Source organism: Pipistrellus hanaki, assembly GCF_964339955.1.
Source record: "Pipistrellus hanaki genome assembly, chromosome: 5".
Classification (NCBI taxonomy): domain Eukaryota; kingdom Metazoa; phylum Chordata; class Mammalia; order Chiroptera; family Vespertilionidae; genus Pipistrellus; species Pipistrellus hanaki.
The window spans coordinates 89,881,763-89,902,626 of NC_140507.1; the positions used below are offsets into that span (position 1 = coordinate 89,881,763).

A 20,864-nucleotide genomic window follows, 5' to 3' on the forward strand; every position below is an offset into this window, starting at 1 on the left:
AAATCAAATACAGTAAAAACACCCCAAAATACTCAAACAAATGGAGGCTAAATAGTATGCTATTAAATAATGAATGGGTTAACAGTAAGATTTAAAAAAGAAAAAAAAGAAAAAAAAGGAGCCAAAAACTTCCTGGAAACAAATGAACACAAAACAACACAAAATCTCTGGAACACAGCAAAAGCAGTCCTGAGAGGGAAGTTCATAGCATTATAGGCCTACCTCAAAAAACAAGAAAAATTAACAATAAACTATTTAACCCTACAACTTAATGAACTAGAAATATAACAATAAGAAAAGCCCAGAGTAAGTAGAAAGAATGAAGTAAAAAAGATTAGAGAAGAAATAAATGAGAGACTAAAAAACAATTTAAAAAAACACAAGTGCTGGTTCTTTGAAATGATAAATAAGATTGATGAACCATTAGCCATATTCATCAAGAAACTAAGAAAAGAGGAATCAAATAAATAACATACAAAAGAAAGCGGAGAAGTGACCACTGACACTAGAGAAATACAAAGGATTGCAAGAAAATACTATGAACAACTACATGCCAACAAGCCAGAAAATGTGGATGAAATGGACAAATAGTTAGAAAAATGCAATCTCCCAAAACTTAATAAGGAAGAATCAGAAAACCCGAATTAGCCAATATCAACTGATGAAATAGAAGCAGTCATCAAAATACTCCCAGCAAACAAAAGCCCGGTCCGTCTGGACTGCTTCACTAACACCTATACTTCTCAGAACACTCCAGAAAATCTGAGAGAAAGGAACACTTCCAAATTCTTTTTATGAGGACAGCATTATCTTCATTCCAAAACCAGATAAAGACACTACAAAGAAAGAGAATTACAGGCCAATATCCCTGATGAACGTAAACGCTAAAATCCTCAACAAAATATTTGCAAATTGGATCCAGCAATATATTAAAAGATCATACACTATGACCAAGTAGAATTCATCTCACGGAATTCATCCCAGGGATGCAAGGTTGGTACAATATTTGCAAGTCAATAAATGTGATACATCACATACACTGAAAGACAAAAACCACATGATCATATAGACACAGAAAAAGCATTCATCAAGATCCAACACCCATTTGTGATGAAAGCTCTTAGCAATGTGAGAATAGAGGGAGCATATCTCAACATGATTCAGACCAGGTGTAGGTGGGGAGGTCACTCCCCGATTTTCCAATAGTAATAAGCATGTGGTCTGAGCAGTACAGGAGGTTGGCTGGGAAACTGTCCATTGCTACCGTGGGGCCCGGCCTTTCTCATAGCCCTCCATCTTCATGGCATTGGCCCTAGCTCCTCATTTTGATCAAATGTGTACTTATAACGTCCCACCTTCATCTCCAGATCATCTTCAGGTGCATACACATTCTGCAAGTAACCTGCTGGACCATTCATAATAAAGTGGGCTTTCATTTTACCCTCTATGATCTGGTCCAACTTCTGGCTAAACTCCTGCAGCTTGTCCATCTGGCCAGGATTTGAACTGTCACCCAGTGTGAAAGCGTTCTTGGTCACCAGGTCTGGGATGTCTTTCAGCAGCCCCTCCAGTGTGGTGAACTTGCCCCCAAAGACGGCCATTCCCAATTCAAATTCCAGTTCTGGGATTTCCACACTGCACGTCTCAGGTTTGAGAGACTCTGGTCATATCTGAGGGATCTGTGATATGGAGAGTGATCCTGGGCCCAAAGGCTCTACTGCTCCTCCAGACTTCACCTCATTGGTCGGGTCGGATGACCGCGTACTCACAGTTGGTAGCCATAATGATAACCTCCTTAAAGCCGGGGGTTTGAACTAGCTTCATGTTGGTCTGAGCTGGGGCATTGCATTCCGGGCAGTTTGTGTTGAATGCCAGTACTTCATTTCTAAGATCTTCCTCTTGCAGCTTCTCTTCTGGTGCCTCTGCCTGGAGCTCCAGCATCTCCTGATGCGGAGTCCAGGTATAACATGTGATCACCAGGGCATCGTCTTTCTGGGGAGCGTGTGGGTTTTCCATGAATCTGTTCCCTGAGGAGTCATCAGTGATCATGGTGAAAGGAGAGGTCACCTGCTTTAGCTCTTTCAGTTTGACAATGAACTCATCAGTCTTTCAGCTACGGCTTCTTCATTTGTCCTTCATGGGGGCTGGTCCTGTCCACACTGGAGATAGCACAGCTGATCAATCCTTCAACAGTGGCCAAAGCTCCCTTCTGGTTGAAGGCAGGAATTTCAAAATCTAACTCTGGAATCCTTGTGGTGGCAGTCAGTCTCACTACTTCTCGGGTCATGTCCTCTGTCGCCCCGACTGACCTTTTGGGTGTATTGCACTCCCTGCCCTGGATCCTGCCCAATGATTGGACCTCCATGTTGTGCCAGCCGCAGTGTTTGCAGCAAAAGGAGCTGGCCGTCACTTCTCTGAAGAAGGAATCGTGGTGAGCAGCAGGTGTGTCACACCGTCGCATAGCAGTTCATGCACAGCAACTCGATCTCTGGGCTGCTGGCCCCATCCTCAGCGTGGATGGGCCGGAACAACGCGCTGGGGCTGAGGCAGGCGAGGGCCCAGCCAAATGCCCCACTTTTGTGAGTTTTACCTCTAGGAGCCACCCCAGATTCTCATACTGAGGACAGGAGAAAAATCCCCTCCTGCTTCAGGCTGGACATGGGAAGTAGCCATTGGGAATACACCAGAGCATGTGTTCTAACAAGGCCTGCCTTCAGGAGAAATCATTTCATCCTGACCACCCTGAGGGAGAGAAATGCCCACCCTTCTCCTTTATCTTTCTTGTACCACCTAAGGAGGGCTGAGGAGCACACGTGAAGGTCACAGTCCAGGCAACAGACTCGCAAATATGGGGCATAATCAAATGCACCATCCCTATATCTCATCACCACATCTACGAAGGTCCGTTTACTGCAGTTCCTTTTATCCAACACATGTCTGGTTATCAAGAAAAAACTACAAGGCATTCCAAAAGACAAAAAGTAGTTTGCAGAGACAGAGTAAGCATCAGAACCAGTCATGCAAGGATGCTGGAACTCAAAACAACGGTCATAAATATCCTGCTCTAATGGATAAAGTAGATAGCATGAATAAACACAAGGGCAATGTAAGCAGAGATGGGAATTTTAAGAGAGAATCAGAAATGAGTGCTAGAGATCAAAACACTGTAACAAAAATGAAGAGAGCTTTTGATGGGCTCATTTAGTAGACTGGATATGGCATTGAACAATCAGTGAGCTTGAGGACATGTCAACAGAAACTTCCAAAATGGAAGAGCAAAGAGAATCAAGACTGAAACACACACACACACACACACACACACACACACACACACACACACCAGAACAGAATACCCAAGGATGGGACAACTACAAAAGGTGACATATATGTGTTATTAATTGAAGACCAGGAGGAGAAGCAAGATAGAAAGAACTAGCAGGACTATTTGTGGAAATAATGACTTGAGATTTCCCCAAAATTAATGTCAGACAACAAACTACAGATCCAGGAACCTCAAAGTACAACAAGCAGGATAAATGCCAAAACAAAAACAAAAAAACTATACCTAGGCATATTTAAACTTCAAAAACTCAAATGTAAAGAAAAAATCTTGAAAGAATCTAAAGGAGGGGGGGAAAATCACCTTATTTGCCTGACATTAAAATGATAGCAAAGAAATGTTATGAACAACTCTATGTCCACAAATTTGATAGTCTGCAGTGGTCACCAACCAGTGGTCTGCAGACCACTTGTGGTCCGTGAGGTCTGAAAGACTGGTGACCGCTGGTCTAGAGGGAATGGTCCAATTCCTTGAAGTATACAATCTGCCAAAACTCACATAAAAAGAAATAGATATAACATAGATGCCAAAATCCTCAACAAAATTCTAGCAAATCGGCTCCAGCAGAGCATCACAAAGATCATACACCATGACCAAGTAGGATTTATTCCAGGAATGCAAGGTTGGTACAATATCCGCAAATCAATAAACGTGATACATCACATAAACAAGTTGAAAGATAAAAATCATATAGTCATATCAATTGATGCAGAAAAAGCATTTGATAAAATCCAACACCCTTTCCTGATAAAAACTCTCAACAAGGTGGGAGTACAAGGATCATACCTCAACGTAATAAAAGCTATATATGATAAACCCACAGCCAACATCATACTCAATGGGCAAAAACTAAAACCATTCCCTCTAAGAACAGGAACAAGACAGGGATGCCCACTATTGCCACTCCTCTTTGACATAGTACTGGAAGTACTAGCCATTGCAATTAGACAAGAGGAGGAAATAAAAGGCATCCAAATTGGAAAAGAAGAAGTAAAGTTATCCTTATTTGCAGACGACATGATATTGTATATAAAAAACCCAAAAGACTCCATTAAAAAACTAATTGGCTTAATAAATGAATTTGGCAATGTAGCAGGATACAAAATTAACACCAAGAAATCTATGGCATTTCTATACACCAACAGTGAGTTTATAGAAACAGAGACTAAAAAAGCAATTCCATTTACGATCGCACCAAAAAAATTAAGATACCTAGGAATAAACTTAACTAAGGAAGTAAAGGACCTATACGCGGAAAACTACACGACACTGAAAAAAGAAATAGAGGAAGATGTAAACAGATGGAAGAACATACCATGTTCATGGATTGGTAGAATCAACATCATCAAAATGTCCATACTTCCTAAAGCAATCTATAAGTTCAATGCACTCCCCATTAAAATACCAACGGCATATTTCACTGACCTAGAAAGAACTCTCCAAAAGTTCATTTGGAACAATAAAAGACCCCGAATAGCCACAGCAATCCTGAGAAAGAAGAGTAAAGTAGGAGGTATCTCAATACCAGACTTCAAACTGTATTACAAAGCCACTGTTCTCAAAACAGCCTGGTACTGTTTAGAACAGACATATAGATCAATGGAATAGAATTGAGAACCCAGATATCAACCAAAATCACTACGCTCAACTAATATTTGACAAAGGAGGCACGAATATACAATGGAGTCAAGACAGTCTCTTCAATAAATGGTGTTGGGAAAATTGGACAGACACATGCAAAAGAATGAAACTAGATCACCAACTTACACCATACACAAAAATAAACTCAAAATGGATACAGGACTTAAACATAAGATGGGAAACCATAAAAATACTAGAGGCATCTACAGGTAGCAAATCTCAGACATATGCCAAAAGAACTTCTTCAATGATACTGCCCCTAGGGCAATGGAAGCTAAAGAGAAAATAAGCAAATGGGACTACATAAAAAATAAAAGCTTTTTTACAGCAAAAGAAACCATCAACAAAACAACAAGAAAGCCCACTGTGTGGGAGAACATATTTGCAAATGTTACCACTGATAAAGGTTTAATCTCCAACATCTACAAACAGCTTATACAACTAAATAAAAGGAAGATGAATGATCCAATTAAAAAATGGGCAATGGACCTAAATAGAATATTTTCAAAAGAAGACAGAAGGAAGGCCAAAAGGCACATGAAAACATGCTCAAAGTCACTAATTATCCGAGAGATGCAAATCAAAACAACAATGCGGTACCATCTCACACCTGTCAGAATGGCCAACATCAACAAATCAACAAACGACAAGTGTTGGCGAGGTTGTGGAGAAAAAGGAACCCTCGTGCACTGCTGGTGGGAATGTAGACTGGTGCAACCACTGTGGAGAACAGTGTGGAGTTTCCTCAAAAAACTGAAAATGGAACTCCCATTTGACCCAGTAATCCCACTTCTAGGAATATATCCCAAGAAATTAGAAACACCAATCAGAAAGGATATATGCACCCCTATGTTCATAGCAGCACAATCTACAATAGCCAGAATTTGGAAACAGCCTAAGTGTCCGTCAGCAGATGATTGGATCCAAAAACTATGGTACATCTACACAATGGAATACTATGCTGCCATAAAAAAGAAGGATTTCTCATCATTTGCAGCATCCTGGATGGAATTGGAGAACATCATGCTGAGTGAAATAAGCCAATCAATGAAAGAGAAACACCACATGACCTCACTCATTTGTGGATAATAAAGAACATTATAAACTGATGAACCATAAGATAGATATAGAGACAGTATATCAACAAGTAGACTGTCAAATTACAGCGGGGAGGGGAGGAAGATCTGGGGGAGATAATAGATCAACCGAAGGACTTGTATACATGCATATAAGTGCAACCAATGGACACAAAACTCTGGGGAGGGAGGGGATGTGTGGGAGGGAGGGAGGGGGTCAAAAAAAAATCAATAAAATATATTTAAAAAAAAATAAAAAAAAATAAAAAAATAAAAAAAATAAAATAACACTGAAAATCAAAAAAAAAGAAGAAAGGTATGTACAATATAATAATAATAATTTATTTTTAACTTTTTAAAATTAAAAAAAAAGAAATAGATAATCTGAATAGGCCTATATCTGTTAATACATTGAATCAATAATTAATAACTCTCTCAAACAGAAAGCACCAGGCTAGGTGGGTTTGTTGGTGAATTTTACCAAACATGTAATGAAGAATCCATATTAATTCTTTATATTCTATTCCAGAAGATAGAAGGAGAGGGAATTTTTCCAACCTCATTCTATGAGGCCAGGATGTCTTTAATTCAAAACCAGACAAAGGCATTACAAGAAAAGGAAACTACTGACCATGGATGCAAAAATGCTCAACAAAATATTAGCAAATCAACAATGTATAAAGCAATTACACACAACAACCTAGTAGGATTTATCCCAGGTATGCAAAGCCAGTTTGGCATTCAAAAATCAATCAATATAACCCATCATATCAATAAATTAAGGAAGAAAAATCACATGATGACATCAATGTATGCAGAAAAAGCATTTGACAAAATCCAATGCCAATGCATGATGAAAACTCCCAGCAAATTAGGAGCAGAGAGAACTTCCTCAATTTCATAAAGAAATTACAAAAAGTATGTCTAGCATTATACTTAAAAAAAATTATTGTTTAAAGTATTACACAAGTCTTCTTTTCCCCCGTTGACCTCTCCCTGGTCATCCCCACTCCCCAGCACATACCCTCACCTCCCCACTTCCCCCTACCCCCGTCTGTGTCCATTAGTTATGCTCATATGCATGCACATAAGTCCTTTGGTTGATCTCTTACCCCTCACTCCCCGCCTTTCCTCATAGGTTGGACAGTTTGTTTGATGCTTCTATGACTTTGGTTCTATTTTTGTTCATCAGTTTATGTTGTTCATTATATTCCACAAATGACTGAGATCATGTGATATTTACCTTTCTCTGATTGGCTTATTTCACTTGGCATAATGCTCTCCAGTTCCATCCATGCTGTGGCAAATGGTAAGAATTCCTTCTTTTGCCGAAACCAGTTTGGCTCAGTGGATAGAGCATCGGCCTGCAGACTGAAAGGTCCCGGGTTCGATTCTGGTCAAGGGCATGTACTTTGGTTGCAGGCACATCCCCAGTGGGGGTGTGCAAGAGGCAGCTGGTCGATGATTCTCTCTCATCGATGTTTCTAACTCTCTGTCCCTCTCTCTTCCTCTCTGTAAGAAATCAATAAAATATATATATTTAAAAAAAAAATTCCTTCTTTTTTTTACAGCAGCATAGTATTCCATTGTGTAGATGTACCACAGTTTTCTAACCCACTCACCTGCTGATGGGCATTTAGGCTGTTTCCAAATCTTAGCTATTGTAAATTGTGTTGTTGTGAACATAGGGGTGCATATGTCCTTTCTGATTGGTATTTCTGTTTTCTTGGGATATAGTCCTAGAAGTGGTATTACTGGGTCAAATGGAAGTTCCATTTTTAATTTTTTGAGGAAATGCCATAGTATTTTCCACAGTAGCTGCACCAGTCTGCATTCCCACCAGCAGCGCATGAGGGTTCCTTTTTCTCTGTACCCTCACCAGCACTTATTGTTTGTTGATTTGTTGATGATAACCATTCTGACAGGTGTGACATGATACCTCATGATTATTTTGATTTGCATCTCTCAGATGATTAGTGACTTTGAGCATGCTTTCATATGTCTCTTGGCCTTTTGTATGTCCTCTTTAAAAAAAGTTTCTATTTAGGTCCTTTGCCCACTTTTTGATTGTTTATCTTCCTTTTGTTAAATTATATGAGTTCCCTATAAATTTTGGAGATTAAACCCTTATCAGAGATAACATCTCCCATGCAGTGGGCTGTCTAGTTGTTTTGTTGATGGCTTCTTTTGCTGTGCAGAAGCTTTTTATTTTGATGTAGTCCCACTTGTTTAATTTCTCCTTAGTTTCCATTGCCCTAGGTGCTGTATTGGTAAAGATATTGCTGTGACAAATGTCTGGTATTTTGCTGCCTATAGCTTCTTCTTTTTATGGTTTCCCATCTTGTCCTTTAATCCATTTTGAGCTTATTTTTGTGTATGGGTGGTCTAATTTCAATTTTTTTTTCATGTATCTGTCCAATTCTCCCAACACCATTTATTGAAGAGGCTTGTCTCCACTATATGCTCTTGCCTCCTTTGTCAAGTATTAATTGAGCATAATGGCTTGGGTTGATTTCTGGGATCTCTGTTCTGTTCCATTGGCCTGTATTTCTGTTCTTGTTCCAGTACCAGGCAGTTTTGAACACAGTGGCTTTGTACTACAGCTTGATATCTGGTGGTGTGATCTCTCCAACTTTGTTCTTCTTTCTCAGGATTGCTGCAGCTATTCGGGGTATTTTTTCATTCCAGATGAACTTTTGGAGAGTTTGTTCTAGGTCTTTGAAATATGCCATTGGTATTTTAATGGGGATTGTATTGAATCTACAGATTGGCATCATACTTAATGCTGAGAAACCAGAAGCTTCCCACTAAGATAGGGAATAAGGCCAGGATGTTCCTTTTCACCACCCCCCTTTTTTTTCCATTTCATTTTTTAAATTTTATTTAAGGTATTAAAAATAGTGATACATATGTCTCTTTTTTTCCCCCCACTGACCTCCCCCCAGCTTCCCCTACCCCCCGGCACTTGCCCTGTTGTTCACCATCCCTTTTAACATTGCACTGAAAGTCTTAGCTAATGCAATAAGACAAGAAAAGAAAATAAAAAGTACATGGATTGGAAACAAAATAATACAACTGTCTTTGTTTGCAGATGACATGATTGTCTGCATACAAAATCTGAGAAAAATTTAACAAAAAAACTGCTGGAATTTAGCAAGTGATCATAGAAAGTTTGTAGGGCGCAGTGTTAATATACAAAGTCAATAGCCTCTCTATGAATATCTGGAATTAGAAATGAAAAATATAACATTATTTACATTAGCACCCCAAAATGAAATATGTAGAAATATAACAAAATATGTACAAGAGCTATATCAGGAAACCTACAAAACTATGATGAAAGAAATAAAAGAAGAACGAAATAAATATAAATTCTATATTTATGGATAGAAATACTTGATATTATCTATTTTTCTCAACTTGATCTATAGATTGAATGCAATCCCCATCAAAATCCCAGAAAGTTTTTCTGTGGATACCAACAAACTGATTCTAAGGTTTATATGAAGAGGCAAAAGAACCAGAATAGGCAACTCAATATTGAATGAGAAAAACAGAGTTGGAGAACTGACACTACTGCAGAGCTATAGTAATCAAGCAGTGTGGTGCTGGTGAAAGAATAGACAAATAGATCAATGAACAGAATAGAAATCCCAGAAATAGACCCGCATAAATACAGTCAACTGATCTTTGACAAAGTGGCAAAGGCAATACAATGGAGTAAAGATAGTCTTTTCAAGAAATGGTGCTAAAACAACCGGACATCCACATGTGAATGAATGAATGAATGAATGCATCCATAGCTGATTTGGCTCAGTGGATAGAATGTCTGCCTGTGGACTGCAAGGTCCTTGGTTTTATTCTGGTTAAGGGCATGTACCTCAGTTGCAGGCTCAACTGTCAGGGCTCATGCAGGAGGCACCCAATGGATGTGTCTCTCTCACATAGATGTTTCTCTCTCTATGTCTCTCCCCTTCCCTTCCACTGTCTCTAAAAATCAATGAAAAATATCCTCAGGTGAGGATTAACAACAAAAATAAATAAATAAATAATCTAGACACAGCCCTTTTCACTGCCTTACACCCTTCACAAAAATTAACTCAAAATAGATATATGGTAGGCCTAAAAGTAAAACACAGAACTATTAAACTCTGGTGTGGTAATGACTTTTTAGGTAGAACACTAAAGGCACAAACTGGACTAAATTAAAATTTAAACATTCTGCACTCTTAGTGATATTGTCAAAAGAACAAGAAGACAAGCCACAGATTGGGAGAAAATATTTGCAAAGGACACATTAGGTAAAGGACTGTTATCCAAAGGACTGAATGGATAAATTGTGCTACATTCATACGATGAAATATTCAGTTCTAAAAAGAAATTGGCTGTTAAGCTATGAAAAGACATGGAGGAACCTTAATGCATATTAGTAAGTGAAAGAAGCCATCCTGAAAAGGTCACATATCTTATTCCAACTGTCTGACATTCTGGAAAAGGCAAAACTATGGAGACAGAGGAAGAATCAGTGGTTGCCAGGGGCTGGGGGCAAAGAGGATGAAATGGCGGAGCACAGAGGGTACTCTGGGCAGTGAAACTACCCTGTGTGATACTGTAGTGGTGGATACATTTGTCTCAAACCCATAGGAGGTACAACAGCAAGAGTGGGCCTCGGGTAAACTACGGCCTTTGGGAGCAAATGGTGTGTCAGTGTGGGCTCACCTGTTCCAGATGAAACTTCGGTGTGGAATGGCGATGGTGGCAGATGCTCCTTGTATGTGGGGACAGGGAGTACATGGGAAGTCTCTGTTCCTTCCGTTCAATTTTGCTGTGAACTTAAAATGGCTCTTTAAAAGAATAAATAAATAAGTGTACTTAAAAAATTGAGGGAAGGAAAGGATGGAGGTAAAGGACCGATATCCAAGCCCAGCAGGCGGATTCCATTAGGTCTCAAGACCTGAGGAGAATCCCCTGTGGCCTTCCCCTCTGACCCGTGACTCCACTCTTGGAATCACTCCGTTTTCTTGAAGGGTAGAACGTGTTCATAGCTCAGTGGCGCTATTCGCCTATTTCCTGCCTGTTGAATGTTGGCAGTCCAGCCACCGCCTTTTCCACTTTGTCCCTTTCAGTCTGCACATGAGTTTTCTGCTGATATAAAATTCTCAGATACCTCGTGTGCCTCCCGTGTTGGTCATGGGGATGCGCCCCCTCAGAGAAGAGGCTCCTCCACAGGTCTGTCCTGGGCGAGCCCATCCCATTCCCGGCGACCACAAGTCACACACTTACTCTCTCCTGCCACGTGGCTGGCTTTCTGTGCAATGCACACTTTCCCAAACACAATCTCCTCATTTGAGCATCTTGTGCAATCTGGACACACTGAGGATTTTCCCCATCAGGTGCTGGTTCGTTTTTGCTCGACAGTTTCTTCCTCAATGTAGCTCTTTCCTCTCCCATTGTTAAGTGAAAGAAGCCATACACAGCGAGGAGAAATCAGGCTGCATTTCCAACGTTTTGCTTAGAAATCTTCTCAGGCTTATTATTTACAAGTTCTGCTTTTTACTTTTCACCCAAGCTCTCTCCTCTTTAGAACCAGTTCCCTCCAGTCTGCAGTGCCGTGTCCCTCCCTCGCCCCCTCCCTTCTGCGCACTCACTGGCGGTGTCGCCAATGTCCGTGTTTCTACCAACAGCCTATTCACGCCAGTCCAGGCCTTTTCCATCCTCTGTCTCAGAAATGTCAGGCCATTACCGAATTCCAAAGCACTTGCACATGTTCAGGTATTTGCTGCACCCAGGTGACAGGGTTTGTATTTGTTTCCTCGGGCTGCTATAACAGAGTTTCACAAACTGGGAGGCTTGAAAAAACAGAAATCGATTCCCTCACAGTTCTGGAGGCTGGAATTCTGAAGTTAGGGAGTGTGTTGGCCGGGCTGCGTCCTCATCTGGCCCTCATCTGGCCTGGTCTGGGCTCCTCCGCGCTCGTCCTGGCTGTTGGCAGGTTTCGGCTCCCGTGGCAGTGGGATCCGGATCCCCGTTTCCTGTCGGCCTTCGGCTGGGCTGCACGGAGCTCCCCGAGGTCACACGCATTCCTCAGCCCGCGGCCTCTCTGTCTTCACACCGCAGCAGCAGCAACGTCCTTCTCACGCTCTGACTCCTGGACTTCCTTCTGCCATCAGCCAGGGAAAGCTCTGATTTTAAAGGGCCCTGCTGTCGGGTCAGGCCCGCCGGCGGAATGCTCTTCAGCCCCGCCGATCAGGGACCATGAACTCCATCCGCAGAAGCTGATGGCAGCCCCTCGTTAGCATTGGTTGGGTCACTGGGAGAAGCTGTGTGTGCAGGGACGTCAGGGCCTCTTAGGACCTGCTCCTCTCTTTTCCACCCCAGGACAGCCGGGTCCACCCTCACTCCGCCCTTACCCACCGGGAGTGGATGCTTGGGCCTCAGGAAGTTGCATTCTGCCTCTGAACATCCGTTTCTGCATCTGCAGTGGGGGGGTCCTGCAGACCCGGCATCACCACCAGCAGCCCCGGGCCCAGGCTGCACCGCCTCCGCTATCCTTGGTGTCCTCCGGTGTCTCCAGGAACTGGGAGACAGCAAGGCCACTCCTGTCCCAGGAGTCCCTTCGCTCTGTGGTCCCAGGAGTGCCCTTCCTCCCTCTCATGCGTGTGAAGAGACAGAAGGCCATCGGGAGGGCTGTAGCCATGGAGACGAGACCATCCTTGCTTCTGGCCCGGTGCGGGAGGTGACTGTGGGTAAGGGGGGTGGACAGGCAGGAAGGAGAAGGCCCGGGGCAGGGTCCTGGGGAGCGGAGGGTGGACGGTCCAAGGCCCCTTCTGCTACCAGCTGTCCCGGCCTGGCTCTGACCTGGCTCTTATTTCAGAAGGAGGGCCGGGCACTCTGCATTTGTGTGGCCCAAGTCACAGTGTGGCGGACATGACTACATGGCAGACGCTCATCAGAAGCAGATGTTTATCTGCAGATGCCATCCCATTGGGTGCCTAGCCTGAACAAATAAACAAATTACTCCGCAATTTCACAAGAAAGCATTCCTGTCAGGGCTGGCTTTCTGTGAATTTCAAAGGAAAAGGTTCCAAAACAGAAATCTGCTTGGATTGGAAACGATACCCCCTTCAACTCAATTATTTCCTTATGCTCAGCGTCTGATAGAACGAGGTGCTGGCGAGGCCCGCTGCCCACACGGAGCTGAAAGGACTCAGGACAAATTCTGTGCGGCAGGAAGTGTTTCACGCACTCGCTTGCCCAGCACACTCACCGGCGAGTGTAAGCACGCCTGGACCCTGCCCTCCGCCCAGCCCCGGGAGGTAAGAGCCAGCGGATGACCGCAGTGGGGCAGAGGGACGGAGTGGCATGCCCCAGGGACTGGGACCCGGGCAGAGGGAGGACCTCCAGGCAGAGGCGGTAGGGGACAGAGGCCAGGGCAGAGCTGGGTGCTATCTCACTGCAGCTGGCACCCAGCATGTGTGGAAGGCGGAGGGGCAGATGCTGAGCCATCTCTATGAGGCAGGTCTTCAATAAGCATGGGAAGTGGCAGGGAGCGAAGGGCCCACACTTTCCAAGTGCCAGGCCTCGGCAGGGAGACCGGGTGGAGCCCTGACGAATGAGCTGGAAACGTAACTTAGGAGCTGGCAGTGGCACCTGCCCACACTGCAGGGCCCTCCACAAGCACATCTGCATACAGACTGCCCACAGCCTGGGAGGGCACCAGCCAACCCCGGGAGGCCCCCAGCCCCTGCTGAGGGTGCCAGCCTCTGGCCAGATGTGTGGCCTGCGTGATCCCTAACCTCCGGCTCCTCGGGCTCTGGCCACCAGGATCTGCCCAGGAGACTAACCAGGAGCCCAGGGCTGGCTTTCCCCTCCTGACGCCAGAGCTGTTTGGTTAGGGGACACAGGCCTGGCACGGTCCACAGGGACAGTGGGGACAGTGGTGTGAGGGGACAGAGAGAGGGCCAGCCTGGTTCCCTGGCGAAGGGGCCAGAGGGAGAATGTTCTGAACTTTCCCAAGCCAGCGCATCTTTTCCCTGGTGACGCTCTTGCCCAGGGCTGAGGGATGCGAGAAAAGACCCTTGGTCTACTCCCCATCGCCTACGTACAGGAGGGAGGCTGAGCCCCAGGCCCCACCGCACCCCAGGGAGGCGAGAGCAGCAAACAGGAGCTTGGAGCAGCAGGTGCTGGGCAGCGCAGACCTGCTCAGCGGGCAGGCCCTCTCCTCAGCTCCAGGCCTGTGTTTCTGGGTCGTCAGTCACTGAAAGAGGCCAGACAAGTCTCAGAAAGCTGAGGCAAGTCTACATTAAAAAGGAGGAAAAGTCACTGATACACAATTTTCAGATGATGAGGCTCTGCTATGATTAACGACTACATCGTGGACTAATTAACGGTTTGTGCTCAGTTCCTCTCGAAAAGGATCATCATGCTGGCTTACAGTGAAACATCTGTGCACCGCTGCATACTGGAATCGGGCTTAGCGAGCGCTCACCCTCTTGCTGTGGAGACAGACTGGGAAAGTGGGCAGAGACACCTGTGTGTGTGTGTCGGGGGCGGGGGGAGAAGGGGTCTCTCTGGAGTCCCTGGGTGGAGGCCACTTGAGTGGAGATCGGCTACAGTGTTTGGACAGGTTCAAGCCTCGGACTAATGAGAGGGCACAGTCCTCTCATGGCCACGTGCAAGTCCCAGCCTGCAGGGCGGAGCCCTCCCCGCACAATGATAGCCAACAGCTGTAGTTGTGAGCTTGAACCTATGGTCCGAGCACGTGGCCCCACGTGCCTGAGTGATATAGGCTGCAAGGAAACAAAGCTTGATCAGATGCATGTAACTGAGCAGGATCGAAACCCACCAGAATGTTGTCAATATCTTGACCACGCCCTTACTGTGCCTCGTGGCATCGGCTATAAAATAAAGACACGGCTTGTAGTCCATGGCTCTGTCTCTCCATCGGAGAAGCAGCATCCCACCCAGACCAGCTTTCATTCTCTTGTCTTATTTTTTCTCCATCCTTCACCGCCCCCTCTCAGGGTCACTGAACTGGCTGAGCTGGTGTGGCACATAAGGCGCCCTGGGGCTGAGGATGCCTGTGGCCGTGCCGGATCATCACAACGTGATCGGCTGTGGGATGGCCCCGAGGGACGTGAGCCGCTGCAGTGGTCCCAGAGAAGCAGGCTCTCCCCAGGAGCCTCATACCCCTGAGCTGCCAGGGCCGATCTTTGAGGGGGGGAGGGGTCAGGACAAGGGCCCCACGCTCTTGCCCTGAAATCTGCCAGTTGCCTCTGTAATCCGCAAATGTTGGAACTGAACATCTGCGTAGATTAGGGAGGACTCTAGGGCCTTGTAAGTGCTGGTGCTCCTGGCTAGCTTTTATTTTTTTGTAGGTTGAAATGCAAACAGCTGTGTTAAGCCTTATTTTCCTTCTCTCTTCCTTCTGAGTTTCTGGACCAGCATAATGAAATGTGTCCTGATATTGCAAGGCAAGTTTAAAAACCACGCCATTGAACGTACTGTCCAGCCATGGACATAAACTGCTGAGACTGATGAAGGTGTGAGCTTCTCCCTGACAAAGGAGCAACCTGGGTGGGAGGTAGCATCCTGGGAGGGAGGGAGCAGTTGGGTGGGAGGGAACAGCCTGGTGAGAGGGAACAGCCTGGGTGGCAGGAAGCAGCCTGAGTGGGAGGGAGCAGCCTCAGAGAGAGGGAGCAGTCTGGAAGGGAGGGAGCAGCCTGTATGGGAAGGAGCAGCCTGGTGAGAGGGAGAACCTGGGTGAGAGGGAGTAGCCTGAAAGGGAGCAGTCTGGGTGGGAGGGAAGAACCTGGTGAGAGGGAGCAACCTGGGGGGGAGGGAACAGCCTGGGTGGGAGGGAGAAGCCTGGGTGAGAAGAAGCCTGGGTGAGAAGGAGCAGCTGCATGAGATATACCAGCTGGGTGAGGTGAGCAGCCATGTGAGAGGGAGCCACACCAGATGTCTGTGGAGCATTGATGAAGCTGAGACATGCTGAAGCTGGCTGGGAGGGCCTTTTTTAGAGGACATGCTGGAGCTTCCTGGGTAGAGGTGGCAGCGAGGCCAGGCCTGGAGGGGGAGGGAAGTGTTTGTGGCCATGCGGCTACACAGCTGGACCATCTCTTGGCTGCCCACCCTTTCTCAGTCCCAACCAAAGGCAGGAGGCCACTGTGAATCCTGTTCCTCTCGGTGAAATGTAGACTCAGGCCCCTAGGTCCCGAGGGGCACTGTGGGCCCCACAGGGTGGAATGTCAGGAGAGCATTCGGGCCATTGATCGACCCTGGAATGTACTTTAGAGAGTACGTGTGGCCTCACCAGAGGAGACTGACCTGCTGATTCCAGAGGGCCGAGCCACCCTCCTGCACCCCCTGTACCCCTTGTGGGGGGCGGGACCATGGGGGCCATCTGAGGTCACTCACAAGAGGGCTAAGGGTCAACAGTCAGCCCTCCTGTGAGGCCAGGTCCTGGGCCCAGGGACGTGATTTGTTCTGAGCTGTCAGGCCTTGGATTGCTTGGGGGGTTCCTCCTGCTTAGATGACTCCTGAGCTGCCCAGGCCTGACACCCCATCATTCCCTTTAACCTGCCTCTTGCTCTTGAACAGTTCCCACCCCCCACCCCAGGCTGGCTGCCCTCTCTCTGCGCAGGGATCAGCTCCCAAATGGAGGAGTGGGTGCTGTGTGAATGAATGAACATCTCCCACTGCACAGGCAGGGGAGAGGCCTGACGGGACGGGGCAGCCATGGGCTGGGATCTCCCAGGCTCCCCCAGCATCTGGCTTCTCTTCCCAGGTAGGTATGCAGCCCCGGCTTGCCCATCGTGTTACTCCCAGGCCCTGCCCTCCCTCCCTGGACTCCCTACCCCAAGTACTAGAAACCCACCAGTCCCCCTGCCTCTACCCTAACTCTGTAGAGACTCCCTCCTAGGCAGGGGCCCTGGCTGCTACCTTCTCCTGCTGTCCACGCTTGGGCCAGACTCCCGCCCACCTGGTCAGTTCCTTCTTTCAGGCTGTTCCACAGAGCCACCCTGCTACGTGGCCCCAGGGTCCCCTCCTGCAGATGAATAGAAAGAGGCAGGCAAGTGCCCTGGCTTTTGCCCAGTGTTGCTGCTTCTGGCTCTGCATTGTGGCGTGAAAGTTTCCTGAAGTTGTAAATGGTGGGGTCCGCAAAGTGGGTGATTTCAAACCCCCTCAACAAGCGTCCAACGCAGGAGCAGCCAGGACCTTTGCTTCCTCCTTCTGATCAGGGGTCATGGGCGGGGATTTCAGTCCATATAAGCCAGCTCCCCTTGGGTTGAGAGAGAGAGTGTCTCTTGAGGAAACCAGTGCAGCACAAAGCAGCCCAGCATGGAGCAGAGCGCGAGGAGAGCTGTGGCACCGCTGAGCTGAACCGCTGGAGAGGAGCCTGGCTCCAGGGCTGCCTGGCCAGTGTTCACAGCCATGCCATATCACAAGTAAGCTGTTGTGGACTAAATAATTTCTTTTCTGCTGAAGCCGGTTTGGCTCAGTGGTAGAGCGTCGGTCTGCGGACTGAAAGGTCCCGGGTTCGATTCCAGTCAAGGGCATGTACCTTGGTTGCGGGCACATCCCCAGTAGGGGGTGTGCAAGAGGCAGCTGGTCGATGTTACTCTCTCATGGACGTTTCTAGTTCTCTATCCCTCTCTCTTCCTCTCTGTAAAAAATTAATAAAATCTATTTTTAGATAATTTCTTTTCTAACCACACCCTAAATTAAGGATTCTTGTTGATGTTCAATTAGCACCAACAACCACCAGTGTTGGTCTCTGTGCATGTGTGTGTGTGCATAGATCTATGTGTGCAAGTCTCTGCATGTGTGCATGGACATATCTGTGTTTCTCTGTGTACGTGTGTGTGTGTCCATGCACACACACCACACATAGGAATCTGCAGATGAATGTATTTCAACCCACTTGCAAAGCTCTTGGAGATCAGGGTGTATGGTACTTACCAGGTTCAGGCTCCGCCCCCCAGTGTTGGGACCTGCACTTTCCTAAAACCTGCTAGGATGTCTGAGACCCTCTAATACATATACTGGCCTCTAAATATACAAAGAAAGCTGCTACATTGAATTTACCGATTTCCAGCCGAAACCGGTTTGGCTCAGTGGTAGAGCGTCGGTCTGTGGACTGAAAGGTCCCAGGTTCAATTCCGGTCAAGGGCATGTACATTGGTTGCGGGCACATCCCCGGTGGGGGTGTGCAAGAGGCAGCTGGCTGATGTTTCTCTCTCATCGACGTTTCTAGCTCTCTATCTCTCTTCCTCTCTGTAAAAAATCAATAAAATATATTTAAAAAAATAAATGAATTTACCGATTTCCAAAGCCAACTTAGATAACTCCTTTAAAAAATATTTTCTCATTTAAAAAATCCACTAAATGAGTGGGGTGCAAAGCATCCTCATACAGTGCTTCAGCATGAGGGTGTGTCTAGCAGGAGGGTCTCCCAGACCCCACATAGCCCCAGTGTGCATCTGCAGGCCAGAGGTGCTTTCTGTGTCTCACCCTCTCCGATGGCTGGCTAAGGAAGGCCTGCGCTGGTGCACCCAGCACATTGCAGGAGTCCCGGGTCGCCGAAGGAAGGCTGGAGAGTGTGGCCTAGTCCCCAGCTTCTCTGCCCACTCCCTCAGGACCTGTGGGGCTCTGACCACCCACCACTTCCTCTGGGCTTTGAGGTACATGCAGATTCCTGGGCCCAGATCCCCGGAGAACCCAGGGATCTGAATTTGTAGCCTGATGAACACCTTTTCTACACCCTAAAGCTTGTAGATCTGTGACCACCTTTTTCCAAATATCTGCTACTAAGCCCCTTCCCCTGAAAAGGGACAGAAGTGTTCCTTTTCCCACACCCAGGAAGTGGCCACCTGTCATGGCTGTCTAGGCTCTGGCTGAGGGCTCTGTGGCTGGGGTCAGGGCACCGCAGGCAGGTCTCACCTGTGGCAGGGTCTTGAAGGTGTGGCCCATGGCTTCGGAGGAGGGTTGCTTGGGGTGCTGGCCACTGGGGACACCTCTGAGGCTCCCCTGAGGGGCTGCTAGAGCCACTGAGATGGGTATCACGAAGCTTGCAGGGCAAGCTGGACTGCCATGGGTGGCTGATGGCACTGGGCCTGGGCACCCAGCCCACAAGGGCTGCCAAAGCCTCAGCCCACCTTCAGGCCAAGTGGAAAGACAATGTCCCAGCAGGCTTTGCACTCCTCCTACTCCCCTGCCCCCATGTCAATCTGTCCTAGATAGGGACAGCTGGTCCTGTCTGACTCTTCAATAACCTCTTACCCTCCCTGGGGTCAAGGTAGGGGTGAGGGATGCAAAGGTGTGAGTGAGGCTGGAGGTGGCTTGGGGAAGGCCAGGGTTCACGCTGGGTGGGCTGTCAGCAGTCTCTGAAAAGATACCACTGATGGTCCCCTTGCTGCTACAGGACAGAGTGAAATTCACAGAACAGAAAATTAACATTTTTTTAAGTGAACAATTCAGAAGTATTTGGCATGTTCACAGTGTTTGGAAGCCATCACCTCTGTCTAGTTCCAGAATATTTTTATTACCCCAAATTAAGCCCCGTATCTAATAAGCAGTTTCTCCCCATTCTCCTTCCCTGGTCCCTGGCACCACCAACCTGCTTTCTGTGTCTATGGATTTGTCTACTCTGGTCATCTATATATATAAAAGCCTAAGTGACCTTTATGACCAAATGACCGGTCGCTATGATGTGCACTGACCACCAGGGGGCAGACGCTCAACACAGGAGCTGCCCCCTAGTGGTGAGTGCACACCCACAGCCAACTCAACTTCCCTTGGACCCTCCTTCCCCTTGCCCGACCTGGCCCTGATGGGCCCCAATCTGGAGTGGGGACAGCCAGCCAACTTCCCGTGGCCTCTCCCCACCAGCTCACCTCAATCACTGGCCAGGCTGAGGGACTTCACCCATACACAAATTTGTGCACTGGGCCTCTAGTCCTATATAATAAAAGAGTAATATGTAAATTAGCCATCACTCCACAACAAAAATGGCAGCGTTCATAGCAGACGCTGGAGGCATTGCCCAGGCAACAGGAGCCTAGTATCTGCTCCTTGGCCATGGAGGGGGGAGGGGTCTCTGGTCAGAGGACTGGAAGTGGGTCACTGAGCTCGCATCGCCAACTGCAGCATGAGCTCAGCGTCCAAGCAACGGCTGTGCTGCAGGAGGGAAGGAGCCTGTGAGGCCACGAGCCCAGCGTCTGTGCCTTGGCCAGCTGTACGGCTGGCGGAAAGGAGCCTGTGAGGCCATGAGCCCAGTGTCTGCGCCTCAACTGTGAGGAGGGAGGGAAGGGACCTCTGGGCTCTGGGGTCTCCGGCCCAGAGTCCGCGCGCCCAGAGCCCAGAGTCTACTCCCTGGCCTACCTTGCGGCAGGAGGGAAGAGGCCAGTGGGGCCCCCAGCTCAGGTTCCCCGTGGCAGGGGAGGAACCAGAAAAATGGATCTTTCCAGTTCCTGGTGCTGACAGAGCCTATGGGTGCCGGGGTCCTCCACCTGCAGCCCCAGTCGCAGTCCAGCAGCCCCAGTTGCAGACTGGAAGCCCCCTGCCAGCAGTCCAGACAGGACCATCGTGGCACCACAGCAGGGGGTGTGCCGGGTGTCCAGCAGGCAAGCTAAAGACATCAAATCACTGCAGCTGAGGCTGCCCCCCCCCACACACACACACTCACAAGTAGTATGGTCCAAAGGGGCAACTCCTGAGGCAAGGCCCCCATGGCAGCTGATGCGCAGCAAGGCAAGGAAGCCTGACCTGAAAGCCCAAGCACTCGAGTACCAGAGCTGCAGGGT

The 20,864-nt window shown here is 47.4% G+C and overlaps 1 pseudogene across 1 annotated transcript; it reads right to left on the reverse strand.

The window, feature by feature from the left end:
• Window positions 1-1,260: 1,260 nt before the first annotated feature.
• LOC311623398 (zinc finger protein ZPR1-like) lies at window positions 1,261-19,032 on the reverse strand (annotated as a pseudogene). The gene is made up of 2 exons: window positions 19,003-19,032; window positions 1,261-2,617 (listed from the first exon to the last, which is right to left on the reverse strand). The product of its transcript is annotated as a zinc finger protein ZPR1-like (transcript).
• Between the last annotated feature and the right edge of the window lie 1,832 nt (window positions 19,033-20,864).